Source organism: Cyprinus carpio, unplaced genomic scaffold (genome assembly GCF_018340385.1).
Source record: "Cyprinus carpio isolate SPL01 unplaced genomic scaffold, ASM1834038v1 S000006714, whole genome shotgun sequence".
Lineage (NCBI taxonomy): Eukaryota > Metazoa > Chordata > Actinopteri > Cypriniformes > Cyprinidae > Cyprinus > Cyprinus carpio.
The window spans coordinates 1162501-1186837 of NW_024879320.1; the positions used below are offsets into that span (position 1 = coordinate 1162501).

Below are 24337 nucleotides of genomic sequence, written 5' to 3' on the forward strand. Positions count from 1 at the left end.
GTCATGCCATTCACATTCTCCTTGCCTGACCTGTATAGAAAACATGCTCTGGGGCCTTGGGTTATGCCTATAGTCCAGGGACGCATTTGCTTCGGGACAGAATTACACTGACATAAATATTTAAAGAACATTTCAACAGAGAATGTAAATCCTCTCTGACCACCCAGTCGGTGTTTTGAGCAGCGCTGCTTTATTCATTCACTCAGGGAAAAAGCTACAAAATATGTCCTCTCAGCATGATTTCATAACTTACAGCCACATCACAAGTGGTCTGAAGTGAAGCACTCGTGAGTGTAGAGTCACCGTCGGCGGCTCCTCAGATCTGCTCTCCGTCCCGGAGCAGCCGCACATCTCTGGGGAGCAGCTCTGTAAATACAGCCTTTATTCACAGTCAAAAATCCCCACCGCTCTGACCGCCACCGATTTACACAAACATCAGATGCATGTGTGAGCCAGCAGCATGACATGTGCCCTCAATCGACTTCTGACTGGTGCAGCGTTGCACCAAAAGAGAGCAACTTGATTAAAAGTCCTTATTAAATCAGAACTAAACATTCCCAGAATGCTTTCATGTTCCCTTCGACCGGAAACCTACCGGGCGGCTGTTTTTATTCAAGGGTGAGAGAGGTGTGTGTGTGTGTGTGTGTGTGTGTGTATTAAGTAATAAGTAAAACAGCGGTGCTCTCTTACTCTCTAAACCCTCTCACAGACTGACCGATCGGCCACCCAGGAGGCAACACAGGAACTGCCAGCCGTGTTTATAAGCCAGGGTTGGATTATGAGCCGTGTGCGTGCAGTGGGGTCTGTTCAGCTGTGTCTCATTAACATTTGCCTCTCAATGAGAAGGCAGAGCTCCATCATAACAAGAGTTTATTATTACTTGTGCCTGAGGATAGTCAAGCTCAGGTGTGTCCTCCATAAACACCTTCACATTCTCACTCAATGGCATCATGATACACAAAACAAAGACTGTCCATTTAACACGCTAATTTAGTGTGATAAATTATTTAAAAATAAATAATGCACCCATACATGACTTCCACACAATAAGAGCTTGAAGCACTGGCTTCTTGTATATAGCACTTACTAAGAGCTCACAAGTGTAAAATGTTGGCTAATGTCTTGGAATCATGTTCACTAGGGGCTTCTCTCAGCAAATATTGATAAATGTGATTTTGTCAATTGATAAAGTAATCAACACATCATGGAATTAACTCCATAAAAATGGTAATATATTGGCGTCATAATGCAACAGAGTGCTGCAGAGATGACATATTTTGTAATCCAAACCGTAAGTTCACATCACCCTGATTCCCTCGACAAAAACCCAACAAGATTTTTCCCATGGCTTTTGGATTATGCAGAAAATCAGGTCTGTTCCCAACAAAGGTTTATGATTCCTACACACTTATTTCAGCATGATAACCTCCACAAATAGACACAACTTGTAGATTATACATTTTGAAGCCTGTCAGCAAAAGTAAAAAGCTAGTTGTAGACTTTAAATGAACTACACCAGTCACATGACTTCAACATCAGCAACATTAAGTTTTGACAATTAAAAAAAAAAAAAAACACATTATGTCCCAGAAGAAAATGTACCATAGAGCTTATTTAATGCATTTAACCAAAAACCCACTGACTTTGTGTTGTAAGCTTATATAATTCTATATTTTTTTTTTATAATATGCAGTTTTCTGAATTCTTTTTATTTTACTTTACTATTTTAGTTTTATGTTATTTTGCTGTTTTTATTCCAAATCTACATCATTTTATTGAATTCTGTACAGAGTGTCACATCAAGCATTTCACTACATATCCTAGCTTGTATGGTTGTGTATGTGACCAATAAAACTTAAAACCTGACTTCTGAACGAAGGAAGTGGAAGTTTTAAAATTTGTTTTAATATTTGTTGCTAATTTGTTTCTGTGTCTTGGCCAACAAAAATATGTCATCCCTGCAGCACTCTACAGTCACGGTACTAAAATCTTCCTTTCTTGCGTCCTAAAAGAAACCACACATTAACACATACACACACGCATCCTTGAAATTTGGCTAGTTGAGCCAAATGACACAAAGACCTGCTCTCAGTCTGCACTCACACTCCTCTCCTGCTGACCTCGCTTGAGTCGCAGCCAATCATAACGTCTGTCCAGAGCCAAAGGTGTCCACCAGAGCTTTGCTCTGGGCCCGCTGCTGATTTCGCATGCAAGGTGTACAGGGGCACGCTTTGATCTGTGGGGGCTTGTGGGCCTGACCCAGCGTTGAACCAAGCACATCCTCTCTGCAGTGGGCTTCAGTTACACCGTCAAGCCTCCTTTTCTCCACCAGTCGTGCAGAAGGAGGCGAGCGCGCTGTAGCATGCTAACATGCGGTGGGAAGGGTTTGCATGTGGAAGGATCTCGCTGCTGAGCTGTGCTGAGGGTGTATCAGCCAGGCTTGGCAGCGGCTCTCTGGCACGGCTGATGTCAGAACGAATGACCTTCCAGAGCCCTCACCAGCATGCCAGCCCTGATCTACTGGGCAAGAAAACTTGGCCAGGGCTCCGTGTGAAGGTGTTTACATACACACAGCTTCAATATGTACAGGACACAACCTCCCCACACATTCTGCTGACACACAGAGACGGCTGGCCTAACACTTTCATAGCTAACCTGAAAGCTTCCGGCACAAGATCCTTGGCGTTCCTCTCAGGGACCTCTTCCTCCACGGAAGGTTAATAATCACAGATGCAGAAGATTCACGTCAGTGTTTAATTTCGTTAACGAAGATGACGATGAAAAATATTCGTTAACGAACATTTTTTCTGTGACGAAGACGAGACGTTGACGAGCTAAAAATAATATCTGATGACGAAATTATGATGAAATTTATGCCGCGTTTTCGTTAACTAGACGAGACTGGACTATAATGTTATTTGAGGACTACTGGACATTCAAAGTGCATCCTATAGGCTTTTGTCTTTGAATATGTTGTTATTTGTGGTTTGATTGAGATCAGATAAGGGGCGTTTGCATATCTAGTCAGTTTAGCAGCCGCAGTGGATGGATTGGCTAATAAAACGTGAACTAGCTATCTGAAACAATGGCCTCAGCACCCGAAGGGGTAGGGATAAGGTAACCAGACGTCCCGTTTTTCCCAGGAGTCACAATTCGTTGTCGATTAACTTAAAGTTAGTGAAGGCGGGATAGGCTGAATCACGCTGATAGAAGTGTTCTCTCTTTAGGTTGGTGGAGGAGGCTCCACTTCCTCAGTTCTCATATACAGCGCGCAATCAGTTCTCAACGCTCAAATACACACACAGCAGTCCAAATGTTTATCGTGTAGAATATCTCACGTAAATACAGTAGGTTATGGATTAAGTGAACGTGAACAGGTGGGTGAAAACTGAACGTGTGTCAGTATTTCATGCATGCCTTCCGTCTTAAAAGGACAGCATTACAAATTTAAATACCTATCTGTCATTAATCTTAACCAACAAAAGGTGTTAAATAAATGTATACATGTTAAGTAAAACCTACAGTATCTGAAAAAATGAGTTTAATTTGTTTCTCTATTGTATTTGTCATATTGTGCTTCTTTAAATATATATATATATATATATATATATATATATATATATATATATATATATATATATATATATATATATATATATACTATTTTTTATAAGTTGCTCCTTTTTCACTTAAAGAGAAAGTTCACCCAAATTTCTCATAAGCTTAATTGATTTGGTCTAAAGAGAGAAGAATTAATGATTATTTTAATTTGAAAACTACATATAAAATCGCCACCAAAACAATTCTGGTAACTACAGTTTGGCTAAAACTATTGACTAAAAGTAGTGACTAAAAGTTGACTAAAATGCAATGACTTTTCGTCGACTAAAACTAGACTAAAACTATGAAAGACTCAAATGACTAAAATGTGACTAAGACTATTAAGCATTTTCGTCTCAAGACTAAGACTAAGACTAAATCAAAAACGCCTGCCAAAATTAACACTGATTCACGTAAAGATCATACCGTCATCACTACAGCAGTGGCCTCTACTAAATTCTCTTCAAACATCAATCTGACATCACTCGATCCTGCAATATGATCCATTTGTGGGCTGGAATGAAACACATTAAAAGCCTCAAATGAAAGCTTGTGTTACTAATATCTGTCAGGCGCACAGGTTCAGCTGCGGGTCAGGCAGAGCTGTGGCCTGTATGTCTCTGATTACCCAATAGGAGAAGATGAATAGCAGAGGCCTAAAGGACATGAAATGCTGCCCTGGTGCTCATGCTTTTAAGCTGCACACAACAACCTCAAAGAAAACACTGGATAAATCTATTTTTTTTTCATTACTGCTTATGAAACCAACAATCGAATTGTAAGTGCTTATGGACAGTATGATATTATTTTATTCCACATGTGTGCTCTCATGTGTTCTGACATAAAAGCAATTGTGTAAACGGTTGTAAACATTGGACTCACATATTTCTGTAACGCTGTGATGCTGGAAATTTTAATACAGACACATTTTGCCATGATAAGATCTCTTTGAGGGCAGGACATTGTATGCATCTTCAATTTCAGAACTGTTATTAAGATTCAATATTCACATTTACTGACAGCAGGTCATCACATCTGAACAATAAAAGCATGTACGGGACAGCAGCGATGGAAATGAAAGGTGATTGAGACCAAGTGAACGTGCTGTTATGATTCTTCATATGGACGTCCAGAGTGGCCATGAATCGTGTTGTCCTAAATTGAGCCATATTGGCCATTATCCCATCTACAGAGAACACGGTCAGTACTGGGCCCTGCGGAGCTCGAGTGACTGATTTGAAATGACCACATAATACATTTGTAGTAACTCTGACCATACAATATATAAATGCAATATAAATATCAGAAATGTGTTTGAGGGGTAGGGGTGACCTATATATATATATATATATATGTTGTCACTCACACAATTTACTATTCACTATACAGGTGCATCTCAATAAATTAGAATGTCGTGGAACAGTTCATTTATTTCAGTAATTCAACTCAAATTGTGAAACTCGTGTATTAAATACATTCAATGCACACAGACTGAAGTGGTTTTAGTCTTTGGTTCTTTTAATTGTGATGATTTTGACTCACATTTAACAAAAACCCACCAATTCACTATCTCAACAAATCAAAATATGGTGACATGCCAATCAGCTAATCAACTCAAAACACCTGCAAAGGTTTCCTGAGTCTTCAGAATGGTCTCTCAGTTTGGTTCAGTAGCTACACAATCATGGGGAAGACTGCTGGTCTGACAGTTGTCCAGAAGACAATCATTGACACCCTTCACAAGGAGGATAAGCCACAAACATTCATCGCCAAAGAAGCTGTTCACAGAGTGCTGTATCTAAGCATGTTAACAGAAAGTTGAGTGGAAGGAAAAAGTGTGGAAGAAAAAGATGCACAACCAACCGAGAGAACCGCAGCCTTATGAGGATTGTCAAGCAAAATCGATTCAAGATTTTGAGTTAACTTCACAAGGAATGGACTGAGGCTGGGGTCAAGGCATCAGGAGCCACCACACACAGACGTGTCAAGCAATTTGGCTACAGTTGTCGTATTCCTCTTGTTAAGCCACTCCTGAACCACAGACAACGTCAGAGGCGTCTTACCTGGGCTAAGGAGAAAAAGAACTGGACTGTTGCCCAGTGGTCCAAAGTCCTCTTTTCAGATGAGAGCAAGTTTTGTATTTCATTTGGAAACCAATTATTGGTCTTAAGAAGTATTCTAATTTGTTGAGATAGAGAATTGGTGGGTTTTTGTTAAATGTGAGCCAAAATCATCACAATTAAAAGAACCAAAGACTAAAACCACTTCAGTCTGTGTGCAGTGGATTTATTTAATACACGAGTTTCACAATTTGAGTTGAATTACTGAAATAAATGAACTTTTCCACGACATTCTAATTTATTGAGATGCACCTGTATACATATTTTACTATATATATATATATATATATATATATCACACATTACAGTCTCGAGTGCAGGGCAGGACAGAGTTCCAGAGCGATTTCACTGTTTTATATTATTTGACTGTAACCACATACATTGATATAAATAATGATGTGTGGAAAAGAAACTGTTGGCAGTCTTAGTGTGTTTGATTCATACATGTATGGTTCCTGTTGTTAATTATATGATGCAGTGCAGTTTAGCACTGGTTAATGATTTAGTGCACTGCTGTAGTTTATATAACAACACTCTCCAACAGCCCACAAGCGTCTTCACAGTACAGAGTCTACCCACAAAGTCCCCGACGTTGTGAATGGAGTTTAACACGTAGAGAAACTTGAAAAAAAGCAGCACAGTCTAACAAAACTTGTTTTGTGTGAACCGGCCCTTTTTATTATTATTAACAATTTAGCTTGCGTTCTCATCGCTGAGATCAGTGTAGCCTTCATCTTTCACAGTCACTGTGCTCCTGCCGGCGAGGACAGAGATGAAACTGTGTTACCGATGATCACATGCAGGAGGAGCTGCTTATGCAGGAGACACATTCAGATGGAAACAGAGAGCCTTTAAACAGCAGCGCTGAAACCAAGCTGATCTCTTCTGGAGGACATTGTGTCAAAATGCCAGACTCACCATCGATGCCTGTGACACCATCATGTTGTTTAAATATAGAGAACACTGGTGTGCCGTGTAACTGATATGAGCTTTAATTGGCTGTGAAAATCATCTGTTCCTGTTTAAATGAGTGGAATTAGCCTGTGAACGGAATAACCTCCGGCTGAGCTCCTGAACGAGGATGAGATAGAGACACACAGGTCCAGAAGTCTCCTTACAAGCTGTTTGTCTTTGAGCTCTGATCTGGTGCATTCACATTACATGATAGTGTTTTCACACAGTCCTCGTGTCTCACACATCAATCACTGTCTGTAGATGACTAAAGTGTGACATTCTAGACAAAACGCACCTCATAAGGAAAGTGTGCAGAAACACCAGCAGACTCTGAAACAGATGAAACTGAGCACTGTGAGATTACGCCGCTGACAGACGTCATCTACAGCACAGAAACCAGCCGTGTTCCAAAACACTGCAGGCGTGACAACACAACTGTCTAACCTTACAAAAACCCAAACACACCCTGGCCATCACGACACTGTGACCTATCACATGGTGAGGATGAATTAGGAGAGACCGGGCCTAGTTGTCACGTTATTTTATCTAGCGAATATTCTCAGGATGGGTTTATTTTTGAAAGTCTTTGAAAGTTTCTGTACGGACACAAAACTTAAAGTCTCGAGTACAAAAAAAATAAATAAATACATACATATACATATATATATATATATAGATGGATAGATAGATAGATGGATAGATAGATAGGTAGATAGATAGATAGATATAGAACACACATTGGTTGTTTGTGAGCAAAATCCGAAAGAGATTTATTACCAGGTATACTTATACAAGTCAAGTCACCTTTATTTCGATAGTGCCTTTTAAAATACAGATAGTGTCAGGAAAATAACAGAACCAGTCATGTAAACTTAAGTCGAGTTGAGCTTTGTTGTCATTCCTCTACATGTTTGGACATACAGTGGAATGAGATGTTGTTCCTCTCAGGACCACGGTGCTACATAATTAAACAGAAATATAAACACAACAACAGAATTAAGAAACAATTATGACCCTATACACAGCTAACCTGCTGAGAGCAGTAATCTAACTACACATATACTACAAATATTAGACTACACTGAACTAACTAAACTATACTTAATCAAATATGAGCATCTTCTGCTGTAAAGCAGCTCTTGGAAGACAAGAGAGTCATTATTCAGATCAATTCCAAATCCATCCACTATGAAATCATTTGGAATTTGTCATACAAGGAATTTGTCTTCGTGAAGCTTCCACTTTACAAAACAATCAAATTAAACAAAAATAAAAATAAGTAAAATAAATAAATAAATAAATAACGTGAATGTTAAATCTAATTTTAAACTGTAAAAATATTCTGAAACAGAACAATTCAGGACACAACTAAAATATCAACTTGTTTTGTCCAGCAAATATTGTAATATTTGGTGGTATAAGTTTTTAATAATATTTGACCTTCCCTAATACAAATTTAGATTAAATTGAGAATGATGTCAGCATGAAGATGTTATGCAAATGCTGCTGTTGGAGTGCACTAATGTAATGTATTTACATGCATGGAAATATTGTGATGGGGAGCCGGGCCCGGTGGCAAAGGAGAGTTAGTGACTGAGATGACAGTCTAGCTTTATCACCACCCTTACCAAAAAGTAGTGTACTTCAAGTTTATTTTATTAAGTATACTTAAGTAAAGTTCTAGTATATTTTAAGTATACTTTTTGTAGCAAGTATACAAATATCAGTGTTCTAGTAGTATACTTGTAAGTGTACTGTTTCAATACTCCTTGGGACTAAATTTGCCCACTTTCTAGTATATAAAAGTATACTTTTAAGTATACTTTAAGTATAACAGTAGCACATTTTGAGTACACAACTAGTTTACCTCTATGTTTGTAGTTTGTACTGCAATTACATACTAAAAGTGAACTTATAGGTATACTGATCGTTTACTAATTAAATACTTTGTACACTTTGAAGTATAGTCTCAGTAAATCTACTAGTTTAGTAGTTTTATACTGCAAGTATACTCATAAGTTTTCTTTAAGTGAACTTTACATCATACTTTAAGTATACTACTATGTCCCTATTTAGGTATTAATTTGTATATATTTTGTATATTAATTTGTATATGGGGGGAAGTGGTTAGAGAGTTTGACTCCTAACCCTAAGGTTGTGGGTTCGAGTCTCGGAGAGATGCCCTTGAGCAAGACACTGAACCCCCAACTGCTCCCCGGGCTCCGCAGCATAAATGATACCCACTGCGCCGGGTGTGTGTTCACTGTGTGTGTGTGTGTTCACTGTGTGTGTGTGCACTTTGGATGGGTTAAATGCAGAGCACGAATTCTGAGTATGGGTCACCATACTTGGCTGTATGTCACGTCACTTTATATGAATATCTGAACATACAAAACATCCAAAGAAAGAACAAAAACATATGCTTGTAAACAAGACATTTTATTCTAGCTTCATGAATTCTTTTTTAAACACTTTAATGTGGGTAAGTTTCATAAAAAAATAAAGAAATAACATTTTGAACAAAAAGCTGAATTGGATTCAGAATGATAATCAAAACGAAGATGGAGTCGATCAACACCCCAAAGCTTGACTGTAATTATTTTATTCCATAACGTTACAGTTTTGATGTTGTTTCATGTCAGATGATCGTGTTAGATTACATGTGTTAGTATCTGGTGTTTCCTTTTCTTCTTCACTTGTGTTTTCTTGGAAATTCTGAACAGGAGATGTGTACTAGCGCCCTCTACAGTATAACAATGAAAACACAGATTCTAGGAGCATAGCTCAAATATATTAAGACTTTTTGTTAGTATAAGACAAGTATACTTAAATGTCATAAGTATATTTCTGAGAAGTACATAAAGCCCATTTCTGAGAAGTACATAAAAGCATACTTTCCTATTTTTAGTTTAAAAGAAGTATACTAATAGCACACTTGAATAAACATATTTTTCATAAGGGACATGATCATTCAGAAGTATAACTGCATGCTTGTTTAGATTTAGGACGTGTCTGCTTGAGTCCATGTATCTGTTTATTTTTCATAAGGGCAGTATGCATTCGACTAAGTTTCCTAAACTGATGTCCATGCAACACTGCGGCGGGTGTAAACAACACCGTCCCATCTCCACTTAAAAAAATAAAGAAAGAAATGTCTTGCCGGTGTAAACCGCTTTACCTAATGTGATTGCTCACCTCGCACTGCTAATATTGTGTTAGGAGTCAAGACTGCACAAACAAATTAAGTGATGCACCTACAATGAGTGAGAGCAATCATTTTCCATCAACTCGACTAATCAGATTTCTGTGTCATCTGACATGAGCTGCATTCTGGTTCCCTCATCACGTTATGGTCCACGGATCCGCTGTGTTTATTACACTCTCAGAGCAGGAATCTGATATAGAGCTGGTTTCTAACAGTAAACACGCTGCAGACAAACTGAAATCCAGATTTTCTTAGAAGAAAGCATTACAAGAGTGTCCTGTCACGCAGGTTCTCCTGCTTCATGACAGAGTCAGCTCCTGATGTGCCGTTAGCAGTAGCTGAGAGGCGTGATGCAGTGCACACTGTCACAATACTGGGTGAACAGCATACCATTAATAAATGACAGAGACAGACAGACACTGCTTCATTATGAGATCTCAATCACATGGAAATCATCTAAAAAACACTTAAATGGAATCCAATGGAATTGTTCAGACAAAATTAAACATTTTGTCATTATTTAATCAGCTTCCTGTCATTCCATCCTCATATATTGTTGCCTGTGGAACTCAAAAGAAGAGTTTTCATGCAGCTCTTTCCATACAGTGAAGGGTCACAGTGACCATGACTGCCAAACTCCTTTAAAGTAAATACCAATAATAATACATACAAAAATCAATAATATTAAAATTTTAATATTATTATAATTATTAAAATAATATAATTTTTTTTTTTAGAAAGTTTATTTTTATTTTTTTTTTTTTTGGTGGTAGTTGAAAGATAATTGCTTCACTAATTGAAGCTGATTATTACCAGACCACTCAAGTGCTCTTGTGCTGGAGATCAGCCTTAGTATGTTTTAATGAGCTTCATTTTAGAAAACCTATCCAAATGTCTCAGGGAGAGTCACTTAAAGGTTTCGCTATGTATTTCTTGTCTCAGTATCACCAAATAAATATGTAAAAGGTTGCCCCCTATTTTTTTTTTTTTTTTTTAGGTAATAAAGCGGTTTTTGCATGATGCTTCATCCATATAAGCAGGTGTCATTATAAGGACAAAATATCTGCCATATTATTAACCAGCAGCATATACACAAAAATGTGAGTAATTGGTAGTTCTTAAATTACTGGGTGCACATTTAAGCCTTTTTTTTTTTTTTTTTTTACTTTTTATTAAATTATAACAAAGTTGACATTTTACTTTGTTATATGCCAAGTAGTGTTTAAGTGTACTAGAGTACAAAAAAAACAAACATCATATTTCAACTATATACTACTGCCAAAGAACTCCAAAATATCCTCAAGAAACACTGCCACTAGAGACCAGAGATTAGAGACATCTGGACGATCACAGAACGTATGCAGGTGAGTGCCAACTGTATTCAAACTGTATTTAGTACAATTCAGGGTATCTGTAAGCTTCATTTTGAAACGTCTGTATGGGGCAAGGAAAGACTTCCGAACAAACTTATAATGAATCAACTGGTGCACACGATAGTTAAGCGAATTTTTCAAATACACAGCTTTGCCCTTGACAATTGTTCAAAGATTTCAACTATAATTACTATTTAGAAGTGATACAATAAAATGAAGTGGGTTTACATACAATTTACATGAAGAGATTGCATTAAAATGATTGATTTTCATGAATCTGTTATTTAATTCTACTACTTCCAGTCTTCCAGTCAAGTGATGCATGCGCTTCACCTTGAGCGTTTGTTTTTATAATCATATGTCATAGAGCAACATAATATGCCTACTTCATACATATTATAAACATAGATTTACTATGTAATATTTACATATTTTATTTATCAGAATATGTGCTGATTCATATATTACCAAATAAACTCAAAATTTCTCCCGTTGTGTTCCACTGAAAAAAAAAGAAAAAGAAAAAAAACAGATTTGGAATGACATAAAGAATTAATGAAGACAGAATTTTAACTTTTCATGAAAATGTCCTCTTAAATTGCCCTGTCATGTTCTTTTCCACGTATATATTCATATCACAGATGAAGAAAGTGACAGTTTGAGCTGATGTTACATGTGGCCTTTTTAAAGAAAATGTGACCTTGCGTATGAATGTTGTTATGTGAAGTAAAAGCATGCATGTTAGTGTTTCTGTGAGTGTTATCTCATCTGATCTCACCTCCACCTGAGGCCAGACGTCGCTTTCACTGTCAGTTTGAATCTGAGAACAAATCAGACGCATTTACATGATAACAAGCCCTGCTATCTTCTCCAGCAGACACGGCTGTGAATCACTGTCTGTTCTCTTCAGGCTGACGCTGCGATCCCCAGCACATGGCATCGCACAAACACCCGTGACGAGCTGGGAGGTGCTGCAAGGCATGCTGGGATGTGTTGACCTTTTCCTCAGATCATTATTAATACATGCAGGGTATTAGGAAAGGTTAATGAGTGAGAGGAAGGCCATTCTCTCCGAATGCAAACAAGGGCCACAGAGCGTCGGAAGCGCTGACTCCGCGTGTGTGGAAACTTACACGTGAAAGTGCAGCGATGTCAGGTGAAGATGTGCTCAAATCACACCAGATGGAAGAAATGCTGTAGTATTCATTCGCAGAATTCATCTGTCTGTGTGTTTTTGGCTATGTGTGTTTAAGTCATTATGAAGATGAAACCAGATCCACTCATTTTCAGACTTTGAAGGCCTTCTCTGTGGAAACTGTTGAAGGAATACTTCACTCGCAAACCAACAAATCTGCCATCATTTACTAAACCTCATGTCTTTATAAAGAGCCTTTTTGTGGCTCTTTTCCATTCAATGATTCTTCAAAATGACCACAGCTGTCAAGCTCCAACAAGAGATGTGTAATAACAGTAGTCCACATGACTCACGCACCACATTCCAAGGTTTGAAGTTATATGATTTTTTTCTTTTTCTGAGGAACAGACTGGAATTGAAGTGGTTTTGAGAAAGCATCGATGGGTTGAGATAGAATGGTGGAGAGAGTTATAATATGTCTGTCTGAAAGGGAGCGATTCTTCTCTCGCACCACGTGCTAAACACACACACACCTGCCTTGATACGAAATCTGAGCGGAGATACATTTAAGAGACCCCCAGTGCCGCTTTCAGGCCAGCGAGAGTCTTTGTTGATAAGCCACAGATGTCCACAAAGCTATCCGGGGATCATGAAGGCTCTGGTGCCACTTTCATTGGAGCAGATTGATGGGTTATTTGGGGCTGAAACTCAAGAGCGTTTACCTGTCTGTGCTCCCCATCCTCTACAGATTAAGACGGATGGCACGCCATCTGATCCGCATGCAAATGTGACCACTTTTAACACACAAGGACCCCACTGATCTGACAGACCGCCGACTGCACCCACGCATGTCTCCGCAGGCCAAGAAAGTGCACATTTGGCAAGCGCAGGCCTCCCGCTACGTGCTCTGTGTTTGCAGACGCGCGTGTGGCGGTGCGCTCCAACAGCAGACGTCCTGTCATCAGACACGTAACGCACGCGACGGCGGAGCGGCTCCCGCCGTGTGGCGCTCTCAGAGTCGCTCATTCACATGCCAGACAGGGTGCAAAGCGCATCAGCATTCCTGAACCCAACACCTACTCTGCCAGCCGGCACAGCGGGAGGACCAGCGAGGGTGAGACAGGACGCCGGTGCATGTGTGAGAGGAGTGTGTGCGCTCGCCACCATCCCAAACCAGTCAGACGCACCGCGATGAGACACCGCCAGCTGACATGTTGCGGTTGTTTGTGAAGCACGAGAGATTTAGGTGTGAAACAGATGTCAAAGTTGCTGAAATACAAAACGCGTTAACCTGTGACTGCTGAAAGGCCTGCCTCGCTGAGTTTATCAACTGTGTGTTATGTTGCATAACTGGGAGAAAAGTCACACACTGACCACTCGTCCTGCCTTAATATGATGGCTTGACTTGACCAGTCTCCGTCTCAGCGGCCGCAGCAGTCCTGAGAACTTTCATATCCACAGCAATCATTACACTCTGGTTATGATGGACCCTTTTCAGAAGCAGAAGTCGTCAGAGTTTGTTGGTTCTACAGAGGTGAGCGGAAATTACAACAAAAATATGTTTGTGTTTCCATTTGCAATTTTATGACTTGTCAAAAGAGGAAAACAATATTGAGAGACTGGTGATGTTCAAATTGTGTCAATTTCTGTCCTCCGTGTGTTTTCAATTAAAAAAATGAGTCTATTATATCTGAACATGTCAAACACAACAGAAATAAATCATACATAACATTTTACAACCCACCAAAAAAAAAAAAGTTATTTAATGTGCTGTATTTATTTTACTGTAGAGTTCCTAACAGATTCATTGACATGCTGTCTAAGCCTTTTCGTGATGACAGTAAATAAATAATTGCCAACCTCACATCAACCAGTCTGAGATTTTATGGTCCAGAAATACCTTGTTATGCATAAAGATATTTCCTTCACAAAATACTGCTTCTGCCTTCAATCCTCTAAATATCATTTTATCCAACCTTAAAGATCAATAGATTTTCTCTGTGTGCTTTAAAAGAAAAGACCAAACCATTGTAAAACCCTGAACATGTCAAACATTTTTGGTCTGCTTAAAATCCCTAATAATCGCATCATTTTTAGTCTTTATACAGCTCTAGTTTTCTTTCTCCTTGTCTTGTAATAATAATAAATGTGTGCTATATAGCCCTTTCTTGTGTTTGAATTGGGCTGCAGCTCTCACAGTGAGTGTCTCTTGTCTTTCACAGAGGCAGCTGCTTCATATGTCCGCGCCGCTCTCCTGCTGTACTTCAGTGACCTTTCTGTGAATGAGGTAACCGCGCAGGCATTCGTGCAACACTGCTCGTGCATGACCGCCGCTGGCCACCGGGGGCAGACTCGCCTCACTCATTCGCCTGCTCCGACGGGTCAGTAACGTGGCTCCCAGTGGAAAGTGAAAACCTGTGGAGGGCCGGAGGGTGCCATCTTCTCTCATGTGGAGTGGTGCATAACGACTCTCTCACCAGGGCTGTAAAATGTCAGGAGGCAATCACTGCCCTCTGCACATAATGAGGTCCCCTCCTTTAACCTGATCATGCCAATATCCTCTGTGCACCACATCCAGCCTCCCTCGACCGCCTCAAACAGTTAAAAATGGCGTGAGCTTGTGGCTCTTCTTGGCTCTCGCCGCACCTGTCATTCAGTGCCACTCCTTCGCCATGTTTAATTTATCACATTTAATTATTGTGCCACAGCTGACAGCGGCGCTCACTCCAGTGCTGGAGAGCAGCTCATTGGTTTTGTTGTCTGATGCATCATTGACTGTTTTTACAGAGAGACACACAAGGCGGTGGATTAGCCCTCCGGGTGCGATGCACATACATTAGCCACTTCCCGCGCCGGGAACAACACCGGGCTCAGGCTATTCCAGAAAGTAATGGCATCTTGTCTTACAGGCACAGATCTTTAACACTTTATGGCTTTTGGAGAGGGCATAAAAGACTGAGATTCAAATTCTGTTGCTTTGCTTCAGTTAATTTTCACTTAAATTGGAATCTCTCAAATGATTTCTAAAGAATGCTTTAACACATAGTATTAGATTTATATATATAAGTAGGGCATGGAATATAGTCAAATCTATTCCATGCCCTAATAAATGCCCTAATAATTTAAACTCCATTCTGTTTTCCCTGCTTGGCCTAAAACAAGACAGTGAGTGTCTATTTCATGCTGAGCACTTCAAAAATAATGCATGGAGGAACATTTTGACAGAACAACTAAGTAACCAAACAATCGCCATTACACTATTGCCGGTGTCTGTCAGGTGGTGAGCAGCATTGGTCAGCATGGTGGTAGTCTGCATTGGTCTGCATGTTCTGATGGGGGTGTTCTAGAATCAGGGCATTCATTTCTCCTTCAAAAGCTTCAAGCTGCTTCAGTTGTGCAAAAAAAAATTTTTTTTTTTAAATAAATAAAAACATTTTCCATCTAGCCAGAATTGAGATTTTGTGCTTTGTTTTAAAAACACCTGATTTAGTCAGCACTAGCTGGATCAGACCGTCTGTGGCACTGCATCAAGTGTGTTAACACACAGTTTTGGCGTGGTTTGGGCTGTGAAGTCCATGGCTCATTTGGCCTAATGACAAACCTGCAGTCCTTGTGCAGCTCAAGCCCCAGCTGGAGATCTAGATTTAATGTGTCAAGCACAGCTGAAATGCTGCCAACAAACCCCATTCCTCTGGCAGGTTTGTTTTTTTTTTTTTCTTTTTTTTTTTCTTGATAAATTATTTATATGTTATTTAGTTGTGACAAGCTCTTGAATCGTTAAGCGTTCCTAAATTGCATGCGGGATTAGAGCACATGATGTAAGCAGGCAGAGGAACGTAACTAATGCATGTCACTGTTTTCAGGCAACGCTTTTGTTTTGCTGCGAGGCTAGCCGAGGTTCCTTTGAGATGAACCTAATCTGGGATAAATGTGATGATCTGAATGACAAGTGACCTGCAAAACCAAAAATGACATCTACGTCAGGTTCAACCCGTTTGGCAGCCTCAAATAACAAAAGGCCAAAAGCTGAAAGAAGCTCTATAATTGGTAGTGCTGTGTTCTGGACACACCTGATGGAGTAAGTGAAGTGGTGTGACCGCACTGACTAACATCATCATCACCACGCTGCTTGAAAGCTAACGTGACAGAAATGACCTTAATTTGTCAAATGTGAGAACAGACAGACAGACCTGAAAAGAGCAACACATGTGTTTAAAGCTCTGGTGGGATAGACTGTCCCGGTGACCTCTGACCCCGCGATAGCCTCAGGCTGACGAGCAGATCATGACGACGGCGTCCAGGGCTCAAGTTAATTGTGCATGTGATGAGAGCATTTGGACTTGAAAAGCCCATGCATGGGGAATACACACTGCACTGCGCTCAAACACACACTGCATACAGTACAGACACCACACACTCCGGTGAGCTTCTACTTAAACACTTGAACAGCAGGTTAGTAGACAAATATGAGTTCTACAAATATAGATATATGTCTACAAAGTACAGAAAAACTTTATAAAAATGCTTCTCATATGAGTTCCTCCTAAAGTTTGTTTGCTCCACTTCCATTTGTATTTACTTAAGAGTTTTTATCACATTACTGTTATTCTAATGTGGAAAATAGACACATTATAGTAGTCTGAATACAGCTTTTTCTAACATGTGGAAAATAGTAGTATTATTGTAGTATTAGATTTGTTATAGTTAATATTTTTATTTTTAGTGTTTGTGAAAAAAAAGTTATATTTTAGTAGAATTCCGTGTATGACGGCTCACATTTGATGTTCTTTTCTTTAAATAAACTGTCTCTTCTATATATATATATATATATATATATATATATATATATATATATATATATATATATATTTTTTACACATGAGTTATGTCCAATAGGGTTTTATGTTCTGTCTAATGTTGTTTAATTCATGCTCATTGCATTATTTTATTTTCACGATGGTGTTTAGTGTTTGTTTGCTCCTTCTGTTTATTAGTATTATTCTGTATTAGTATTATTATAGTATTATTCTGTTATTTCCTCCTCAGCTTGTGGAAAAGCTGCGTGTGATTCATTATGTCTTTCTCTTCACCTGTTTTTGGTGGTTGCAAGTGTGTTATAAAGCTACAAAACAGACATTCCTACTTCAGTGGGTGGGTATATTAACATTAGGTCAGTTAATGAAATACAGGATTTTATTGTAAATTTTAGTGAAATCTGTAAAACTTAATCTGTGAAATTCTCTGATAGCAACATTTATTATTATTTTTTTTAACTGTGTCATTAGTGGATTATACAGACTAATCACACTGAATTCTTATTTACTGGCTGTATAACTATGATTCACTAAACTAGTTTTCCTGCCGTAGAAAGGAGTCGTTTTAAATCCGCTGATACGCAGGGAATCTCCACGTGCTCATGTGTGTTTGTGTCTGGCCATCATGAACCTTCTCTGTGTTTCAGCAGAGTTAGGTTTTCAGTTTAGGATACATTTACTTCAATACACACAAATGCCTAACATTAGGATAAACACATGTTTGTAGTTCATTAGACTCCGCGCCCACTTCAGCATCAGCGTTTATTTATTCATATATTCATGTATTCGTGTGATAAAAATGCTTGTACGTTGTAATTAAAGCGCCATGTGAATGCTAGATTTGCGTATTTCTTTAAATCAACACGGCAGACTAATAGCTCTAGGTGAAGTTTAAATTACAGCTCTGAGTTTGATCTCATATGTGAAGGGCTGATGGAGGCACTGATATGATGTTCAGAGATGATGAGGAGCTCCTGACGCAGCGGTTATAACACCGAGGGTCTCCTCAGCAAACAGCCGAGGGCCGCGGAGCTCAGAGGAGCACAGCTGACGAGAGACGCTCCTGAATCACAAACCACACCGACACCACACTCCTGAGGACGCACAGACCCACGACAACCGTACAATAACACAGGGACGGGGTTAACCTTGTGAAGACAGACAGACAGACAAGCTGTGATACTGACTCAATCCTTTCTCAACAACTGCTGCCTTCCAACATTTTCTCAGAGAGGTTTTGAAGTCTGTGTGTTCAGACAAGCACAGTTTAAAATGAGGCTTTCAAATGAGCCGTTTCTCTTTTCAGTGACTGCATTTGACTCCATTCTGATTCACGTTACTGTGTAACTTCTTTAAAGAACAACAGATGAAAAATGCTTTGCAATGTCACAGTTCACTTCAGTCCAGAAAGGAATAAATTCTCATCCATTTTTAGCACTTTACGCCCATTTTTTTTTCTGAACAATACCTTTCAGTGTATGCTCTGTAAAGCCCATCTGAGTTAGCAACAGTAACCAGGAAGGGCGGAGCTTAGTAAAAGGTCTCTTAAAGCAACAGTTCACCCAAAAATTAAAATGTCCCAAACTGTATCAAATAGAACAGATCAAAAAAATAAGATATTTTGAAGAATGCTGGTAACCAAACTATTTTGGTCACCATTTGGGTACCACTGACTTAAAAAAAAAAAAAATCTTAAAATATCTTCTTCCATGTTCCACAGAGGACAGAAACTCAAAAAGGTTTGGAACAACGTGAGGGTGAGTAAGTGATGATCATTTTTGTGTGATACTGTCCCTGCTTTAGTCTCATGAATGATGTCCTTTACTGAGCTCTGGTTCACTCAGGCTGGTCACTTTGAGGTCAGCAGGTGTGGGACACTGCTCATCATTTTATTCTGATGAAAAGTGACTAATCTGAAGTGTGTTACATCTAGACTGCAGAGTCCTGATGCATTACATGTGCACACAGTGAGAAGTGACCGGCCGGTGGACCGCTGGGGGAACTGTCCTGATGTGACTCCTGACCTCTCAGCACAGCGAGAGCGCTGTGAACGACTTCAGCTCAGACAAAGACACGTGAAGGATTGTAAGTGTAACAGTATCAGTGTAACAGCATCATGACAGCGGTGTGGTTTACGGGTTTGTGCTCATTTGTATTACAGCACTGGAAATAGAAGCGATGCAATATTTCACAATGCTTTGTACTGAAACTCTCAGCAGCCCAGTGTTTCTGAAGCAGAGCTGCAGTTCATCACATGACCCATCAACACAACCCACTGACCACAAACACACACCACACTCCGTGTCTTCTTACATATTCCAGCACAGCTTGAGTGTCCAGATACACACGTCTGACCTGCCATCTACAGATGCACTGTCAGAAAAAGGGAAAAAAAACTTCCAAAAATTGTGAATTATTGTATTATTGTTATTGGCACTTCAGAGTGATAATCTGTACCCTTAAAGTACTAATATGCACCCCCACCCCACCCATAAAAAATATGTTTAATTTAAAAAAAAAAAAAAATCTATTTTTTTCCCATATTCCTCCAACTAACTGTCAGACTAAAACATGTAATATTTCTGTGCTGTTGAATAAGGACTCGGCAGTAACAGCCCCACAGCTTCAGCACAGCGGACGCATCACTGTTAGACCGAGACTACTCCCAAAAACAGACAGGGGAGTGTTTCCCAAAAGCATCGCTAGCTAACTATGGTAGTTCGTTCCATTCAAATCTATTGGTAACGACGGAACTTGCGATCATAGTTGCTTTTGGGAAATGCACCCCAGATCAGTAGAAATATTACTTGATTACCTTCAGTCTTTTCAACTAAACCTGTTAATACACAGTGTATTTGCTGGACTGCACTATTTTTATTTTAGATATTTATTTTTAACTTTCATAATAATAATAAAAAAATAATAATAATAATGACTGATAAAATATTTTAAAAAAAACAAACAATCAAATAGGAGCATTTAACCATTGTGAATAAAAAGGGAAATAATGCATTCTGGACACAAGGTAGTGTTTATTTAGAGCATGTCGACTTATCTCTGGACGACAGACACTGAGAACTCAAGCCTGTACTCCACTGCCTGTGAGAACCAAGCTACACTGTCGGGACAATTGGTAATGCTGGTCTGATTCTGGAGCTCTTCCAAAGTGCATTCATATGCAGAAGAGACTGAAGGAGAGAAAAACAGAGTGGACCGCAGACGGTACGAGCCACAGGACTGACACCCATCTGCTTACTCAATACTGCGGATGAAAGGAACGGGTTAGAAAACAATCTGCTAGTTTAACAGAAGAAATCATCTCTGCTTTACAATGCAACATTTCCTCTAAATACTCGTGATATGTTGCATGTGGAGAGTGAATGAAACTCTGAGCACATGACTTCATGTCTCCAGTGGATTAAAACAATGACACAAGCCTGGTATTTTCCTTAAAATCGTATCCTCTGAACCTCTTTTCATCCTCAGACTCTCTCCTCCGAAGCTGCAGCACGCACGAGACGCTCTGCTCGTGTCGCACAGTCTACTTTTCTCTGCATTACTTCATTTCAGAGCTGCGACCTCCAACGTGGACAGAACGTGCGGTGGGCGGGGCCGCCTGGCGTCTCATTGGCTCGCGTTTGATTGGCTGCCAATGACATCATACCAGAGACTAATGACATCATAGCAGAGAGACGCCGCGAGGCGGGATACTTGGCTGCTTCCGACGCAGTCTGAGCTCCCTCGCTCCTCGCCTCTGGTACGGAGTTAGAGGAAGATCATGGCACTACTCTGCCCAAACTCTCATCTGATAAAGGAAATGGCTGCAGTGCGGCTCTGAAGGTTTCCCGCGCATCAGATTCAGCCCCGAGTCCCTGACGCTGTCCAGCTCCACACTTGCTGAAAAAACACCACTGCGCTACACAAACACATTCAGACAGAGCTGACTGACTGATAGCACGCTGCATGACATCATTGTGAGGAAAGGTTGAACTGATCCGGCCACGTCACTCCCCATCACGCTGTTGTATGATGTGAACAAATATCACTGCGTTCTGCACTGCTCACTCGTGTACGTTCAAATGCACATCTTTACATACCTAGCTCTTATGTTATGAACTACATACACATATTTTCAATGTTTACCAAATGGATTTTAAATGTAGGACACTTACCTTCAGTTTCTCCATTGTGTCTAGAAGTGGAAAGTAATCATTCTCATTATGGACAGTCCAATAATCCCGGAGGAAAGTAAAATCCCACAGCAGAAAATAATGAAATAATTCCTTCAAAGGACGTCCGTTTAGAACAGTAGCTATCCAGTACTCACAGTCCCGTGCATGCTGGCCTATAACATAAACATACGATTTTAAATATTTATTTTCTTTAATAAATATATGTCTCAAAGTCTCCAAATCTTAGCACACAGGCCCACTTGCAGTTTGAGACACACAATAATTCGAGCTGGAAAATTATTTTGGGATTAAACACTTTAATCAACACTTTAATGTATATATATATATATATAAATGATAATAATAATAATAATAATAATAAATAAATAAATACAAAATATATATTTTTTTACTAAAGCCTTAATAGCTCCAACTTTGGATATATAATTGGGTTATTTTTAAGTACATTATAAATTATTCACATGTGCACATCTCTCGAATGCACTTGACTGTAGAAGCAAAAGATGGAGAGCAATACAAAAAAAAAAAAAAAATCCACTTGACATCTTTGACAAAAGTAAACTAATTTTGGGTCTCCAGAGCTACAGCTACACACACACACTCTCTATATATACATATATACACATATACACACACACACATGTATGAAGAATTAGCGCTTAATTTAGAAGAACAAGAACATAAAATTTGAAATAGAAATGCAAAAGATCACTGCAGAAATACTTACACGGCAGTAGTCTTTAAATGTCTAATTCATTTGAACATATCCTGGTGTAAAAGTAACATTAAAAGTAAATATTTCGGTCAGAAGTGATGCTAGCTATCGTTTCCTATGGTAATTTATTGCAATTATTTTTTCCTTTTTTTCCCCTTTTTTTTAGTATACTTTAAAAAAAAAAGAGAGAGAAAAAAACTGCCATATCAGATATTTGAGGAATTCAAGAGATGATCTGTGTTATATTCTGTGTTTGGAAGCCTCGGAACAAAGAAACTCCATCGTGTCTTTCTAAGTTCTGTAACAAAGGACCGAGAGCGACTGCTCATTGAACCTGTTGCTCTTTCACAATCTGAACATTATGCATCCACCTCGCGCTCACAAATGATCGAAAATGACACCAAAATGCATTGCATTTAATAATGAACGATTTAATAAGAAGGCATTAAACGCACAAGTATGCGGAATCAATCAGTGTGTATTCATGCTCAGATAATTGGAGATATCAGCCTCGCGATTAACTACTACATCATCCAGAAGATTAAAGAGATCAATGCCTGGAGCTTCTCCTGAAACAAACTCGTCTTTCGTTTAATATTAATTGTGAAATACTTTGTGTGCGTAATTTTCGGTCAACTTCCTTCGCCAATCAACTTTTGACAGCTTTGTCTTCCTGCGTCATCCTCAGTCCCACATGAGCCAAAAGTGGAAAATAAGTCTCCAGCTTTTTTGTTTCTCCGAAATACATCCTCTCGTTTTTTTCCATCCACACTTTCTTCATATTTCACCTTCATCTATAGTTTGAGCATCTGGAGTCGCCCTTCAAAGCGCCCCGCTGAACAAAGGAACGCTCCTCCGGCTTTGTGTTCAACTTTGCGAGCTGACGCACCAACTCTTGGAGAACTTTTCAAGATAAAATCCACAGACGAAACAGATTTGAGCGCGAAACAAGCTTAATGAGCGCATGCTTATAACTCACCTGGGCGTTTCGCGAGGTCCTGGCGTGAAGTCGCGCGCACGGGAAAACTTTTCCCTGCATGTTTGGGTTGTGTTGATGGGTCCCTTTGTCTACACGTGTGAAGGAAGGGGGTTCTTGGCCGCGCCTTGTTCATTTCAGTTCGAGTCCCGCCCTCTACATACAACTAAATGACAACAAAGAGAGCAACTTACTGTAGTTACTCAGAAATCAGTCAATTATGAGGATTCTTTTGCTCTCCAAGGTACAAACACGCTCCTTCCAACACGATCTCACGGCAATTCGTGCATGTGATACTAGGTGGCTAATTCGTACGAATTCGTGCAACTACACTCGTAAGAATTCGTACGATTTGTGAAAAATCGTGAAAAAATAAAAAATAAAATTGTGAAAAAAATTCGTAGGAATTCGTACGAAGGACCAACCCTAACCCCGCCTCTAAACTCGCCCCTCCCAGAAATCGTACGAATTAGGTACAATAAAATACGCAGTCTACGGATTGGTCGTGGCCCCTCAAAAATGACTACATTAAAATATTTGTAGTAAATAGGTAAATTTATGTAAATCATCGCAGTCCATTGAGTTGTAGCTATATAAGTAGCATGTATTGTAATGCACTTAAATTTCGGCTATAAGATAATTATTTCTTAGCTATCATAATTTCCAAGTCGAAACAAAATGTTAGATTTATTTTCCTGAATATAAATTCAGGATAAGTCAGAGTAAGTTAAATGGCCTGAGTATGTTACCATAGCAACAGCGCGCCGCTCAGTTCTGCTATATAGGATCGTATTGGACATAAATAAAACAAGTAGCCTAAATAAAACTTGTGCATTGTTTAAACGACTTCTAGGGACACCGACATGCAAGATTTATTTATTTATTTTATTATCATCATTATTATTATTATTTTATTTTATTATATTGTTATTTTTTTTTTCTCTCAGTTTGCCTGAATTCACCCTAAGCATGACTGTACCGAGAAGTTCAAATAATGATAAAATTAAGCTGCAGTGAAAAAGTCACACTTAGTGTAATTAAGCGGACTTTTGGTTTAAAGGGGTCATATGATGCTGCTAAAAAGAACATTATTTTGTGTATTTGGTGTAATGAAATATGTGTGGTTTAAGGTTAAAAAAAAAACATTATTTTCCATATACTGTACATTATTGTTTCTCCACTATGCCCCGTCTCAAGCGTGAGGCGGAAATGTTACACCTCTTAACATATTGTGAAGCCTTGTCCTGCCATT

The 24337-nt window shown here is 39.2% G+C and overlaps 1 long non-coding RNA gene across 2 annotated transcripts in view; it reads right to left on the reverse strand.

Moving 5' to 3' along the window:
- The window catches only part of LOC122144540, an 84541-nt gene extending 61056 nt beyond the window's left edge, over window positions 1-23485 (reverse strand). The window contains exons 1-2 of one of the 2 annotated variants that reach the window (XR_006159749.1): window positions 23089-23485; window positions 21374-21546 (exon numbers count right to left, since the gene is read on the reverse strand). This is a non-coding gene — a long non-coding RNA (uncharacterized LOC122144540). The remainder of the gene's footprint in view (window positions 1-21373; window positions 21547-23088) is intronic. The other variant, XR_006159748.1, reaches the window with a different exon arrangement.
- Between the last annotated feature and the right edge of the window lie 852 nt (window positions 23486-24337).